The sequence below is a fragment of the Misgurnus anguillicaudatus genome, unplaced genomic scaffold (genome assembly GCF_027580225.2).
Source record: "Misgurnus anguillicaudatus unplaced genomic scaffold, ASM2758022v2 HiC_scaffold_28, whole genome shotgun sequence".
Lineage (NCBI taxonomy): Eukaryota > Metazoa > Chordata > Actinopteri > Cypriniformes > Cobitidae > Misgurnus > Misgurnus anguillicaudatus.
In genome coordinates this window covers 9,403,139-9,419,029 of record NW_027395278.1, presented here as the reverse complement: position 1 = coordinate 9,419,029, position 15,891 = coordinate 9,403,139, and the positions used below count along the sequence as shown (strand labels likewise).

At 38.2% G+C, this 15,891-nt stretch overlaps 1 long non-coding RNA gene across 2 annotated transcripts; it reads right to left on the bottom strand.

The window, feature by feature from the left end:
• Positions 1-511: 511 nt before the first annotated feature.
• Positions 512-2,267, bottom strand: LOC141362617 (uncharacterized). Of its 2 annotated transcripts, XR_012368338.1 has the most exons (5): positions 1,950-2,267; positions 1,298-1,357; positions 1,112-1,202; positions 934-1,013; positions 512-731 (listed from the first exon to the last, which is right to left on the bottom strand). It is a non-coding gene; the product is annotated as an uncharacterized lncRNA (long non-coding RNA). The 2 variants fall into 2 exon arrangements; XR_012368337.1 differs by having other exon boundaries at positions 1,298-2,267.
• Between the last annotated feature and the right edge of the window lie 13,624 nt (positions 2,268-15,891).

The following is a 15,891-nucleotide window of genomic DNA, read 5'->3' as shown; positions in this document are numbered from 1 at the left end:
AAGTGAATTTGTGCTTAAAACAAGCAAAAATATCTGCCAATGGTGTGAGAAAAAAAATCTTAAGTTTTCTTTTTTCTTAAAAACTTAATTAAAACACAATTTTCTCACCCCATTGTTAGATATTTTTGCTTGTTTAGGCACAAATTATCTTAAATTGTATATTTTTGTCTAAAAACTAGACATATTTTCTTAGGTAATTTTGCTCATCAAGAAAATACATCTTGATTTAAGAATTTTTAGTTTTTCCTACTAAAAACAAGATAAAAATCCTAAATTAGAAAGTGATTTTTTGCAGTGTAGAATCAATTACAGAGCTCTGTCTTGGAATTACTCAAACATTTCTCACTGTAACACTGTAATTTCTTACATTTAAGAAAACCGGTTGCATTAAACCATTCAAGTTTTAAAACACATAGATTTGAGTACTGTGAACTTAAGTCTTGTGCAATTATGCACTTATATTTAGGTAGTGTGAACTTAAATATAAGTGCATAACTGCATGTGACTCAATTTAAGTTCACACTACCTAAATATAAGTGCATAATTGCACAAGACTTAAGTTCACAGTACTCAAATGTATGTTTTTTTTTTAAACTTAATGGTTTAAGGCAACCGATTTCCTTAAATGGTTTGAGTTAAGTTAACTGTTAGGTTTTACATTGTAAAGCATATACTTGTCAGCAAAGGTAATGTTGATGCACCCTCATCTGGACAGACATCTCTTTGGAGCCCTTTGGAAATATAAAAGTACATATAAGTATTTGGCATAATACTAATACATATATACATATACATATACATATACAGATACACACACACGGCAAATTAAAAATGACATATAATTAAAGTTGTACATTTTAGAAAGTTTATATTAAACTGTACAAAGATACAACAATATATGATCAAAGAACTTCATAATGTCCATCTTCTTACTTGATTTTGTGTGTTGATGTCCTCAGAGTCTCTGTGACGTTCTGCAGCTTCATTACAGTAGGCTACTTCATTATAGTTGTCTATCAAACACAGAATAAAAAAATAGAATCACATACATCATAACACCTCTACTTACTATTTAACCTCTTTGATTTAATAATTTCATTATTAAAATTACATCATTTTGGCCAGTTTGCAGTGACCTCAATTTCTTCAGTGTCTGGATCAGTCTGATGTTTTAGCTTCCACTGTTACTTCATTATATTTCTCTGTCAAACACAGAATTAAAAATCAAAATCACATACATCATAACACATCTGTTTACTATTTAACCTGTTTTTTAAAATTGAATGAATAAACTTACATCATCTTTCCCCAGAAACCTCTTCAGCGTCCACAAAGTTGACCACAGTGTACATGACCTCTGTAAACACAAACATGGATAGACTTCATATTTAAAAAGATGAAGAACAGCAAACATATTACGTTAAAATATATTATGACTCCAAGCTTCTTTACAATTAGCATCTAGGTTCTCTCAAAGTGAAGCTGGCTTTGTTACAAATCAATATAAAGCTATTAAAACCGTCTTGAAAAATAAGCAGCATCTACCACAACTAAAGCAATGAGCTTTTAAACAACAAAAGATCGTCTGTTTATCATTTAAAATAGCAGAGACACACTTGCTAGCTGCTAACATTTCCAACACACAAGTTACTGTTGTTATGTTTGTTTTAAGCAAAGAACGTCTCATCTTGGCTTCTTTAAAGTTTTGTTTTTAAAAACTTAAACATCGAATTGATTCTTTTAACAGCCCGGTTTGAATGTTACTTTGCGTATTTTTAACCTCGTGTTTACCGCTGTGTACCACGTATAACCTTAATGTTTTACTGTTTGTGCTTTAAATTCAAACAGTTCTAGTATAAAGACAAAAACGAATCATAGTAAATAACATAATATGAACAAATAGGCAACCGATCAGCGCGATGCAGACAAATTAATTAAATCAAACTTACCTTACTGTTGATGAGCAAACAAACAAAGACAGCGAGTAGTCCAGGCTGTAACGGTTCGCGAGTTTGAATTTTCCCGTCAAGCCCATAGGTGAAGCGGTTGCACCTGAAGGGTGAGGGCAGATGAGTGGGTGCAGGTGCATTCTGGGAAATGTAGTCATTTTCTTTGGCGTTGTCACTGCTGTAGCATAGATATGCTGCTGTAAGTTAGATGTAAACGGACTACGAGTTCCAAGATCCATTGGATGCACTGCACTACATCATTCCAACCCAAGTTTGATTGATCCTCTGCTCGCACTTTATATACTTTTTTATAATCCGCGTTTTTTACACTATGCATTGTTCTTTATACTTGATCATTAATAAAAAATAAAAAAATATTTCTATGAAGTTTATAACGTTGACAAAACATGTTTAGTTGACAAACATGTAACAGTTATTTTGAATGATGCTCAGATCTTCTTAAATATAAAATCTTTGTGAATCAGCACTTTCTTGATGAAATACAAAACTCTTTAAACATGCCTCAGGAATTATCACTGCTCATCATTGGAAACATTGAACGTATACCTAAATGAATTCTTACTTAAATATAAGTAAATATAAACTAATGCTGAGTTAAGACATGTAACTTACTGAACTTACTTAATTACAACATGAACTCAAAAATTAATTTATTGTAAATGAATGCATTAACTAACAATGAAAACATGTCATGTTGAAGTTAATGATGACTCTTCATAGTTTATGATTAGTATATGCCTTAACTCAGCATTAGTTCATGTTAATGTAAAAATACATATATGTCTTTTATCACTGTGATATATGGACCCTTATTATATTATAAAGTCCCCATCTCTTTTATTTAAATGTATTAATTGAAGACAAACATGATAATATGTGGTCTGACTTTGTACAAGCATGCATTATCATATGCTAACAGTTACCTCCTCAGATAGACTATACATTGATTGGTGCCCGAACATTTTCCTTACAAGGGCCACACCTGACTGAGGGCCGTGGGCCAAAAGTAAACGTTGTTGTGTTATATTAAAATTAAAGTTGCCCTGATATCCCCTAATTTATAATTTTCTAATATTTTAAAAATAAAAAAGCAAACATTACTCTGTTTATGCATAACTAATCCAGTTTTATTTTCCAAGGCTTTTTGTAAAAAAAAGAAATAATTTTTCCAATCAATTTTAAATATCCTTTTCTCTGTGTGCCACTGCCAAAACCTCTTCATTTTTAGCCTGTAGTACCCAAGTTCTTTAAGTTTCGTGATGCATTTTATACACCTTCAAGTATGCATGAAACATAAAAAAATCACTTTAATCCCTTGCATTTAATATTAATTTACATTTTTGTAATGTAAAAATACAACAAAAAATGATACATTTTAGAAAATGTTTAATTAAAAATATGAACATCTGCGTCAATGACTTTTATTCTTTTTCCTTATCTAACGTGGCATGGTAAATGGTAAATGGACTGCATTTATATAGCGCTTTTAACAGACCTATGGCCATCCAAAGCGCTTTACAAGTTTGCCTCACATTCACCCATTCACGCACACATTCATACACCGACGGCGGTGTCAGCCATGCAAGGCGCCATCCAGCTCGTCGGGAGCAGCTGGGGTTAGGTGTCTTGCTCAAGGACACCTCGACACTTGGTCCGGTGGAGCCGGGGATTGAACCACCAACCTTCCGGTTTGTAGACAACCTACATGAACCACTGAGCCACTGGGCCAAATTAAAGATCTATTGTGGGCCAACTTTGGGCACCTCTGGATTAGAAGTACAGTAGCTGACAGGTATCTGCAGATATGTTTACCCGAGTTTATCAGTCTGTATCACCCAACATGTTTTGCATTCACATGTGAAAGACTGTCTTTTAGATTATGGACCTGTCTATTGATATTTTTGTTTCTATTTTAAAAGATTTAATGAAATGTTAGGGTAGAATTATAATAACAATAGAAACAGTGAACTTCAAATCATGAGACATCAGCAAAATCAAGCAGCTTTACATTTCACTGACTCATTTATCAACATCCTAGCTAGCAAAAATGTGTTACATGTCATTTGAACGGCTTCTTTTAAACGATGTATGCAGCATTGTGAGAAACGTGCACAATATTCTGACCTAGGGCAGTTGGAGACATGTTTTCAAAGTGTTGGAAATAAATATTCTGAAATAACATTTGTTGCATTTCTCTTGAGTCAGAGACATAATTTTCACACATTAAAATTCTAATTGTGTCCATTGAATTTTAGTTATTTTGAATGATGCTAAGTTTCTAAAATAGACTAATTAAATTATATTAATAATAAACCTATTTAGAAAACAGTTTTTATGTACCACAATACTGTATGTGCTATCTTAAAGAGACATGGTTAACCCCCCACCTCACTCAGCTCTGAAAACAAAGAAGACACCTCTACCTGTGGGTCATTAACATATAAAAAGCCCTTCACACCTCACACCCACCTCTCCTCACAACCAGCTGTAAGGATTCCTGGAAACTTCCACCAGTTCCTATATACATCCACAAACGTAAAGTTTCTGGATGTTTCACAAGTTTACTTTGGTGTATTACCTTTCCAAGCACTCTGCCTCAAAAATCTGGCAAACCTAAAGTTTAGCAGGGATTTCCCATCCCGTATTTGTCCGTATACAGCTCTTTTCATGCAGTGCTCTTTCCAGCAACTTTTCTTCTTGGCTTCCAAAGTTCCAAGGATGTTTAGCAAAGTCCTGTTGAATCTTTCAACTGGGTTTCCCCTCGGATGGTATGGGGTTGTCCTGACTTTCCGCACTCCAGCAATATCACACAATTCCTTAATTAGCTGCGACTCAAAATCAGGGCCTTGATCGCTGTGAAGGTGTTCTGGATAGCCATAGTAACATATGAACTGCTCCCACAGACACTTCGCAACAGTCTTGGCTTTTTGGTTTGGAGTAGGAATAGCCAGGGCATATTTAGTAAAGTGATCTGTTATTACCAACACATCCTTAGTGTTGCTGTGATCAGGCTCAAGTGTAAGAAAGTCCATGCATACTAACTGTAAAGGCCGGTTGGTTGTAATGTTCACTAGTGGTGCAGCCTTTTCAGGTAGGACCTTTCGCCGTATACATCGACCACATGTTCTGATCTTATACTCTATGTCCGAAGCCATTTTGGGCCAATAGAAACGGTTCCGCACCAACTCTAAAGTACGGTCAATTCCCATATGACCAAGGTCATCATGTAGATATTTAAGGACGTCGGAATGATATTCTTCCGGCAGAACCAACTGATATGTTGTCTTATCAGCTACACTTCTTCGATAGAACTCCATCATGGAACTCCAACCGTTCCTTTTCTCTGAGAAGGTAAGGTAACCTAGGAAGAGCATCACGGACAGTTCTTGAAGGAAATTCTCCAGTCTGAATTTGGGTGATAACTTCTCTGATACAGGGATCGGCCAGTTGAGCTCTTTGGATCTCTAAAGAAGATAGATGGGGAATACTTGGTAATCCCCCACAATGGTCTTCTTGTGAGTAAACATCAGGCACTGCAGCTGTCTGCATTGTCAGAGAACTAATGAAGGTAACAGGTAAGTCGTGCACATACTCTGACTGTTGGGTAAGACGACTGTCACATATGGCTCTGACTACTTCACTGCTAATTTTTCTCTCTCCTGCCTCTTCAGTGAGCCGTTCAACAAAGGTAAGTATTTGGTTCTGTTCATTGTGAGAGGCATCATCTACAGAAAGGTTTGTATGAGGTCGGCGAGACAATCCATCAGCGTCAATGTTTTGCCTCTTGCACCTGTACTGCAGCTTAAAGTCATAAGTAGAGAGCGCAGCTAACCACCTATACCCTGCTGCATCAAGCTTGGCAGTGGAAAGGACATAGGTTAGGGGGTTACTATCTGTCACTACTGTGAAGGTGCTGCCATAAAGGAAATCATGGAATTTCTCTGTGACCGCCCATTTTAACGCTAGGAATTCTAATTTATGGGCGGGATACTTGGATTCGCTGGATGAGAGTCCCCAACTTGCATAAGCAACTACCCTCATTTGCCCGTCCTGCTCTTGGTATAAAGCGGCACCTAGCCCTGATGTGCTAGCATCTGTGTGCAGAACATATGGTAATTTTGGGTTAGCGAATGCTAATACGGGAGCAGTAGTGAGTTCCTCAATTATTTGATCAAATGCTCTTTGGCAAGTAGTTGTCCATCTACTGCTGAAAGAATCCTTCGGGTTCCAATACTGTCCACTTTTATTTGGCTTTGTGTCCCGACGAGCAGGGGGGTATCCTGAAGTTAAGTCATTTAGGGGCTTGACTTTTTTCGAGAAATCTCTGACAAAACGGCGGTAATAACCTACAAATCCTAGAAAGGATCGAAGTTCTTTCAGATTCCTAGGAACCGGCCAGGTTTTGACAGCTGCCACTTTGTCTGGATCGGTCTGCACACCTTTGTCGGACACTATATGTCCAAGGTACCTGACTGAGGACTGTGCAAAGATGCATTTCTCTGGAGCAAGTTTTAAGCCATATTCCTTGAGCCTGTTTAAGACCCTGAATAGCCTTTCTTCATGCTCATTCAAATCTTTGGAGAACACAATTATATCATCAATAAACACAAAAACTTCACGGAGATTTATGTCTGCCATGCACTTCTCCATGATTCTCTTAAAAGTGCTTGTTGCATTAGTGACCCCTTGTGGCATACGGTTGAATTCGTAGAATCCCAAGGGACACACAAACGCGGTCTTTGCCTTATCCTTCTCCTCGACCTCAATTTGGTAAAATCCAGACTTCAGGTCAAGTACCGAGAACCACTTGGATCCTGTCAAAGCCATGAAGGTATCCTCCAGTTTTGGAAGTGCATAAGCATCTTTTATGGTTCGTTGGTTCAGTTTCCGGTAGTCTATACATAATCTGACATCACCACTTTTCTTTTTCACAACGACAATTGGTGAGGAATAAGGGGACACAGATTCTCGTATGACTCCTGCATCGAGCAACTCCTGTAGATGTTTCTTTACAGCTTCCATATCCTCTGGATGTATAGGCCTGACCCGATGTTTAAAAGGGGTCTCATCCGTGAGGTTGATTTTATGTTTAACTTTGTCAGTGCACCCGAAATCTTGAGAATGTAAAGAAAAGACTTCTGGCATTTCCCTTAACCGACGGGTAAGCCTGTCTTTCCATTCTGGCGGAATGGACGAATCTCCAAAATTGAATTCAAGAGAAGACTTCAGAGGGGGTTCTGTATCAACCTCACTGGCTGACTGTTTACTAGGATTCACAGACTGAACAGCCTTTAGTTCAGCCACAATACATCTGGAAGGAATGGTGATGTCATGAGCGGTGGGATTAAAAATCACCACAGGTAAGTAACAAGGGTTAAACTCCCCAAGGGTAGCTATGCATTTCTTTACAATCAAGCCACCAGGTAAGGAAGAAAAGGTTGGGTGTTCAACAACTACCCATTTGTCAGGGTACACTCTTTGAACAGATGCTGTTCCACAAAGAACTGTGCTTTGACCAGCTGGAATTACTTGGGGTTGCTTCTCAGGTAAACGCACCAGCCCGACATTTCCTTCCACAGCCTGGTTTTGGCGCAACTCCAAGATTTTAAGAACTTGCTTGTACCCAAAAGAGGGTGAAAAGTAACGAGGTTTTTGATGTGAAAAGTCCTTATATAGCTCATCCAAGGTATTTGTGCCAATCAATGCAGATGTCTGAAAGGCAGATGGAAGATCAGGGATAACAAGAGCTAAGGTAGGTACATCCATGTTGACTCCAACAAATACTCTAGGAAAGGTGATGGTGAGTTCGACATAACCAAGGTAGGGGACATTTTGACCGTTGGCACTCTCAACCTCAAGTAAATTACCTAAAGAATGAATTTGTTGGTCACTTAGGTTCCTATTATAGAAAGACTGCGTGATGGTGGTAACTTGCGAACCAGTATCGAGCAAACAGTCACACATTACTCCTGCTATGTTCACTTGGGTGGTGCATCTGGCTCCAATTAATCCTCTGGGTAACATTGGTTGTCATAAATTACTCTGTGCTCGAGCTATCAACACTTTTTGTGGTTTGGGACACTTTGATTTGGTTCCAGTTCCTGTTTGTCCCGCAGCAGGAACTGCTTTCAGTTTGACTGCGGCTTAAGGTTGCCATACTGCAAATCCCATTCGCTTTGACGCTTTTTGAGTTGTTCTCTTTTTTCTGCTACTAACATGGGATTAGGATCATTTGAGCAGGAGCTGGCAATATGCCCCTCCTCTCCACACCTAAAGCAGTAACCTGGCTTAGGTCTAGCTGGCTGTGATTTGTCTGAAATTTTGTCTTTTCTCTTAGAACTACTCTCAGGTTTGACAGCACTAATCTTTGGGTTTTGCTTCTCTTTGGACTGTTTTGAAGTTAGCACTGCGAGCTGCTTTTGGAGCTGTGTTATTTGGCTTGCTAACTGAGCAGTAACGGAATGTAACTGGGTCACATCATCACTAATGGCTGTTTGAGAATTTACTACAACACGCGGCTTAGGATTACCTAAGTGTTGTTTCATCCGTACATTTTTTGAAGCTTGTTTGCTCTCCTCAGTACGTAACATTGTCATCAGCTCAGCAAAGGACGGAGGTGAGTTCTTTTTCTGCTCTAATTGCAACTCTAGAAGCAAAGGGCTTTCCCAACATCCCCTGCAAAACTGTTTAAGCAGATGTTTGTCGACCTCTGAACTAAGTACTCCACCACGTCGCATGGTGGTCTGCAATGCCACATGCAGTCGTTGTAGGTAGGCAGATGGCTTTTCACCTGGGTTCTGGAATGTATTTAGAAATTTGGCGAATAATTCATCACCATCCTCAATGGGAGCAAAAGCAGAGTCAAGTAGCTGAATGTAAGCTGAAGGCGTCGCTGTGGGACTAAGAGATTTCACAATGTCTGCTGCTGGGGACAAAAGACTTTCAAAGATTCTACGAACTCTGTGGAAATCAGATACTGTTGGGTCTTGAAAGAGAAGTTCAGCACTGGTGCGCCAGGTTTCATAATCAGCCTCATTGGGTGGGTGGGGAACTCGCCCAGAGAAAGCGCGGAGCCGCAATGGTGAATTCCCAGTCATTGCAAAGTCACTTGTGCGTACAAGGTGCTCCACTACAACTTTTTGCACTGCAGTTGGGTTTAAGTCACTTACAGTGAATGATGGGGACCTTGGGCTTGCGGCTGCAGATGCTGGTGGAACAGTGTGATGTTGTGCAGCATTTGTTGGCACTTGAGACTGCTTAAGGGTGAACTCAGTTTGGGGAGGATCTGCTGAATGAACAGGTAATGACTCGTCAGCTCCCACAAGGGTAGGTTCAAGACATGGCTTTTGGATAATTGTCTCCTGAATATGATCTAGCATTCCCTTCAGAACATCCTCAAAGCTTTCCCCACTACGACTCACTAATTCTTTCAGATCATTGAGATAACTTTGGGTTGTGGTTTTTCCCAGCTTCTGAATATAAGTGTCTGATAGAGCTGTTACATGAAAAGAGATGTCAGGATTATCTTCTGCTTGCTGAACATAGGGAAGCATTTCCTGGAGGTTTTGGACTGCTAGTCCAGAGCTGAATTCAACTATTAAAGACTTCTTTGACTCTAAGCTAGGATCAATCACCGGGATAGATCTATTAACCTCCCCATACTGCGCCAGGAAGCCTAATATTTCTTCATCCACTTCAGTATCAGTTATGCCGCTAATTAAAACAGCATTTGGAACTTTCACGCCCTCTTTCTCTACAACCTCCATTTGTTTTTTTTCACTACTTCTACAACTGTTTCCAAAATGGTTAACTCCCTCCAAAAAATGGGAACTTTAAACAAACATTAGTAAGTGTGTGTGTTTTCCTTTGCCTCCTGACTGGCTCGCCACGAATATGTAGCCCCTATGAGGCTTCTTAGGGATGACTACTCACTGAAATGCAACAATGCACTAGGCCAGATAGATCAGAAGACAACAAGGTTCGTAGGAGGCAATGGCGCACACACACACACACACACACGTATATATATATAGTTTGAATGTAAATGTTTATGTATGTTATGTTTATAATTGTTACCAAAGAAAAGAAAATTTTAGTATGACACTATCACAATATAAACAAATTAAAATAAAAGGAATGTAAAAGAAAGCAAACCAACTCTAAAAGTAGAGTAACAATTCGTATAATTAACGAAATAAACTCAAATACCAAGAAACTCCTTGGAGTGTATAGTTCAACAAGGCACAAAAATCAAGTATATCAGTTCAAATGAGATTAATAATTTCTCTTTCTTCAGTTCCTTAGAATGAATGTTCCAGTGCTTCAATAATCAAACCTTCAATAATCCAGTGAAACAATTTGTAGAAATTGCAACGCAGATATCAACAGAAGAAAAGTAGGTGTCTCATGGTGGCTCGCCATCTCACACTATGCACATTCGAAGTTCCAGATTAATGCAGTCCACAGTTAAGAGATCCAGAATCTGATTTCTCAAATAACAAAACTGGCCTGTGCACAACACACAGGATACACACTTAATCAATGTATACATCACATGCATCTCTCATTATAGATACACTTTAAACTTTTATACATATCTACTTTCATATAATACACACATTTATTCAATATAAACAGAACATTTATCCTTTAACACATGAACATAGTATTAAATCATACATTTTCACATACAGTGGATATAAAAAGTCTACACACCCCTGTTAAAATGGCAGGTTTTTGTGATTTAAAAAATGAAAACAAGATGAATCATTTTGGAACCTGTTCCAACTTAATTCCGTACTTCCAACCTATATATTAACCCTTTAGGCGCCAGAGGTTTTTTCCTAAAACATTTAATTTTGACATGTTACTTTCAAAAGGCTATATCTTAAACGTGATAAGAGATAGAGACTTTCTGTAAATTAGAGAAATATTAAGGATGAAACACTTTATGGAGGGAAATAAAAATTAATTAAATTTAATCATTAAATTTGCATATTATGACGTCATATGTGGCAGCCATCTTGAATTTTCATGAAAAGTCACATGTTTGAATGATAAAATGCAGCACTTCTTTCCCCCCAAAATGTCCCTCACCTTCTGTATGCTATATTGCACAATACTGAATGCTCAGGTAAATAGTAGGTAGTAAACAAACTGATCTGCGCGCCGATAGACTAACGTTATGCATAATGGCTCCTCTCTGCCCCGTGTAATGTAACTCCGCCTCTGCTCCTGCTACGGCTCTTTGATTCGGCTCTTTCGGCTCAAGCACTGGCTCTACATTTTAGTGATGGCAGTCCGGCTCTTTTCATAGATTCGGCTCTTCTGACTCGGCTCCCTTAGAAGAGCCGGCTCCCCTGCATGCGTCTGAAGATTCGGCTCTGCTCGTTCGCTACAAAGAATCAGCTCTTAGAGCCGCTCGTTCGCCAACGACCCATCACTAATGGCCAGATCTTCCTCGCATGCGCCCCGAGTGGAGAGAATTTGCACAGCTTGGACTATTGCCTTTACTGTCGCCGTGATTGTGTGCACGGGACGGAGCACTGGAAGTCGTCCGCTCGCCCGACAAACTCCCAGGGCCCGTCGGGAAGACGCAGCTCGCTCTACATTGCTTGCACGGTAAAAAGACTGGACGCGCATATTACCTCCAGCCTCATTCCCCACACCTGTAACACGCCCGCTAACCCGATGAATTCTCCGACCCCGTGTAACATTCCCACCACTGACATTGGGCAAAGGATTCATCATGTGCTTGGTGTATAACTTAGCTACACTTTCACTTTGTCCAGCCGCACGATTGCAAAGCAGGGGCGCGTCTGAATCGTGGTCACTAAATGAATCACCAGCATCTTCTGAAGGCAGATATTCCCCTTCATAATCATTGTCAGCGAATATAAGACCCAATACTTCATTGCAGGTAAGCTTTTTTGATGCCATTATATTATCATGTATTGAAAAAAACTCGCTGAGGTTATCGCTCTGATAAAATGACTCACTTGCACACTAGCTTTGCTGTTGCGCACTTCAATGCGCTCTTGCTCTAATAGTTTGTATAGAAGCATGATGTGTTTCTGAGTCGGGTATAAAGTATGACATGTCTGCCATCTAGTGGAGGGGGGGGATGAACGAAATTTGACACCCTATGTGACAAAATCGGCAGTTACATTCAGTGACGCATCTTGTCGACAAAAGTCGACCGTGGCGCCTAGAGGGCTAAAGCTAATAACAATAAGAAAACTTTGGTGGTGAAAAAATGGCAAGTAAAGTTGTACAATAACCAGGTTGCATAAGTGTGCACACCCTTAAACTAAAACTTAGTTTAAGCACCTTTAGATTTTATCACAGTATTCAATCTTAATGGGAATGCGTCAATCAATTTCACACTTTTGAATTTGCAATATTTTGCCATTTCTCCTTTCAAAAGCATTTGAAATCTGTCAAATTGGTTGGGTGTCTCCTGTGCACAGCCCTCTTCAGATCACCCCATAGATTTTGGATGGGATTTAGATCCGGACTCTTGCTGGGCCATTCCAAAACCTTGATCTTGTTTTGGTGAAGTAATTCCTTTGTTGATTAGATGTGTGCTTTCTGTCATTGTCATGCTGTGAGGTGAAATTTCTCTTCATTTTAAGTGTTTTGGCAGAAGCCTTTAGGTTTTGGGCCAAAATTGACGGGTATTTGGAGCTATTCATTATTCCATACACCCTGATTAAAACCCCAGTTCCAGCTGAAGAAAAGAAGCCACAAAGTATGATGCTGTCACCTTCATGCTTTACTCTGGGCATGGTGTTCATTTGGTGATGTGATGTGGGTTTTATTGCACCAAATATATATTTTGGTATAATGGCCCAAGTTCAACTTTGGTCTCAATTGACTATAATACATTATTCCACATGGATTTGGGATATAGAAATATTTGTTTTTACAAACTTTAGATGGACTTGATGATATTTTTGGTTAAAAAATGCAAATAGCCCAAACATGAAGAATTCAGGAGATTTTTGTCACATGTAGGGAGCAAAAAGTACTTGCCAGATATTGTTACAATTCTTTAAATGTTGCTGTAGGCCTCTCAGCAGCCTTCCTTACCATTTTTTTCCTGGTTTTCTCATAAATTTTAGGTGGATGCCTGGTCTTAGTAATGTCAATGTCGTGCCATATTTTCTCCACTTGTGGATTATTGTTTTTACAGTATTCCATGGTAAATTCAGTGTCTTGGAAATGTTTTTAACCCTCTGTTGATTGATATTTTTCAACAATGGGATCATGTATCTGCTGAGTAAGCTCTACACAGACAATGTTTTTTTCAGTGGGATGATACATAAAAAAAACCTTTAGGACCAGGCACACTATATTAATAGTTAAAAAGTAATTTTAATTGATGAGAGGTATGTACTACTTCATATTTAACTTAAGTCTAAATGTGATTGGTTGCTTTTGAACACTGCCACAATCACTATTGTAAAAGGGTGTGCACACTTATGCAACCTGGTTATTGTACAACTTTACTTGCCATTTTTTCACCACAAAATTATTCTTAATGTTAATTACTTTAATATATAGGTTTGAAGTAGGGAATTAAGTTGGAACAGGTTCCAAAATGATTCATCTTGGTTTCATTTTATAAATCACAAAAACATGCAATTTAAACAGGGGTGTGTAGACTTTTTATATCCACTGTATATACTCAAAATAATCATACAAAACTCACCGATTCCCTCATATAACAAAAATATATTTTTATCTCCTTCAGATTTTCACCAGATGATTACCGGATGGCCTACATCATAGGATTTCAACACGAAAACAGCACGTGGATAACAAAACAAAAGGTAAGTTCTACTAAGATCTGTTACATTTTATTTTTCAACAAAATAATGACAAAATAACTTACAGTTTTATCTTCCAGGTGTATTTTGCAAATAAACCTCTCAAAAATCCAACTTTATCAAAGATTTGAGCAACATGTGGCTCATGCTTCAGCTCTCATGCTCTCTATCTTTCCCCTTTCCAGCAGCTTCTGCCTAGGGCGGAGTCAGCGTGACCTACTTACACGCAACTGGCTGCCCAGTTGTGCAGTGCAGATCAATATCACAAATCAGAACAAGTTTACAACAAAAACTTTTTCTTTAGTTTTTTTTCCCTTTAGTGCTATATATTTTTCTTTGTTTTTACTTATATTGTAAATAAACCATCCTTGATAGAAACTTTATCTTCATTTTAATACTTAGACTCTTCTTCATTTTCACTTATCATTCAATAAAATTATTCATTTTATCACTACCTCAGACTACAAATGTTTTTGAGCCTGGGTTACACCTGTGTAGTATATTTGATGGTATTGATGGTAAGACAGGACTGAACTGTGGCCTCTGGCTACTCAGTGGACGTCTTTTGAACGTTCAACAGGGATGTCAGTGAGACGTTTAATTTCAACACATATAAGACGTCTAAAAAAGACGTCACAAAAACTTCATTCTGGCTACTTAGTGGACGTCTTTTAAACGTTTAACAGGCATGTCAGTGAGACGTTTAATTTCAACACATATAAGACGTCTAAAAAAGACGTCACAAAAACTTCATTCTGGCGACTCAGTGGACGTCTTTTAAACGTTCAACAGGCATGTCAGTGAGACGTTTAATTTCAACACATATAAGACGTCTAAAAAAGACGTCACAAAAACTTCATTCTGGCTACTCAGTGGATGTCTTTTAAACATTCAACAGGCATGTCAGTGAGACGTTTAATTTCAACACATATAAGACGTCTAAAAAAGACGTCACAAAAACTTCATTCTGGCTACTCAGTGGACGTCTTTTAAACGTTCAACAGGCATGTCAGTGAGACGTTTAATTTCAACACATATAAGACGTCTAAAAAAGACGTCGCAAAAACTTCATTCTGGCTATTCAGTGGACGTCTTTTGAACCTTCAAAAGGCATGTCAGTGAGACGTTTAATTTCAACACATATAAGACGTCTAAAAAAGACGTCGCAAAAACTTTCATTCTGGCTACTCAGTGGACGTCTTTTGAACGTTCAAAAGGCATGTCAGTGAGACGTTTAATTTCAACACATATAAGACGTCTAAAAAAGACGTCGCAAAAACTTTCATCCTGGCTACTCAGTGGACGTCTTTTGAACGTTCAAAAGGCATGTCAGTGAGACGTTTAATTTCAACATATATAAGACGTCTAAAAAAGACGTTGTAAAAACTTTCATTCTGGCTACTCAGTGGACGTCTTTTAAACGGTAGACAAAGACGTTATAATGACGTCTTTTGGACGTGTTTTTGTTTAGTGGGTAGTTTTACCTTTACTTAGCTGAGCACTTGACCCCAAAAAATTTATTGTTTGTGTTGATGCATTGTGATAGTTTGTAGGAAGAATACAAAAAAATCTGTGGTAATTTTTAACACCTTGGGTGTGGATCTAAGCAGTGTTGATTAAACTCTGGAGATTTTGCTGAAATTAGAAATAGTTTCAACTACCCTAACCTAAAGGACAGGTAAGGAAAATAACAGGACAAAGAGTACACTTCTATTAGTAATCATAATAACTTCTTACATTGAACTGATTATACTTTGATTTCTGTAATTTTGTTATTATATTTGTGTGTAAGTATGAACAGGGTAGGGAGAACTACTTCAACATAATTTCCAATACAGTTACAAATAACCTTAAAGAGATGCAGTAACCTAATTCAAGTATCACAAAATGAAAGTAATCAAGACTTACCTTTAGACTACTTCTGTAATGAACTCTGTCTGTGTACCCTGTCTTGTACTCTTATTTTGAAGTCATGTCTGTGTCATCCAATTCAATTCAATTCAATTTTATTTATATAGCGCTTTTCACAATACTCAATTGTTTCAAAGCAGCTTTACATTAATAGAAGCAGTAAAAGCACAGAAAAAATG